Here is a 546-nt window from a genome sequence, read left to right on the forward strand (position 1 = left end):
CCAGCCTAGAGCATGAATCAGAGCACGATTCACGTCTAACACAAACTCACTGTTTTCACCGTTCTGTAACTCGGCACCTGAGAGGTGTAGACCGTGTTTGAAAAAGCAATAAGCTTGAGCTCCCAGCCTAGAGCGTGAATCAGAGCACGATTCGCGTCTAACACAAACTCATTGTTTTCACCGTCCTGTAACTCGGCACCTGAGAGGTGTAGACCGTGTTTGAAAAAGCATTACGCTTGCGTTCCCAGCCTAGAGCGTGAATCAGAGCACGATTCGCGTCTAACACAAACTCACTGTTTTCACCGTCCTGTAACTCGGCACCTGAGAGGTGTAGACCGTGTTTGAAAATGCAATAAGCTTGAGCTCCCCGCCTAGAGCATGAATCAGAGCACGATTCGCGTCTAAGACAAACTCACTGTTTTCACCGTCCTGTAACTCGGCACCTGAGAGGTGTAGACCGTGTTTGAAAAAGCATTACGCTTGCGCTCCCAGCCTAGAGCATAAATCCCAGCACGATTCGCGTCTAACACAAACTCACTGTTTTCA

The sequence above is a fragment of the Eleutherodactylus coqui genome, unplaced genomic scaffold (assembly GCF_035609145.1).
Source record: "Eleutherodactylus coqui strain aEleCoq1 unplaced genomic scaffold, aEleCoq1.hap1 HAP1_SCAFFOLD_42, whole genome shotgun sequence".
Classification (NCBI taxonomy): Eukaryota; Metazoa; Chordata; class Amphibia; order Anura; family Eleutherodactylidae; genus Eleutherodactylus; species Eleutherodactylus coqui.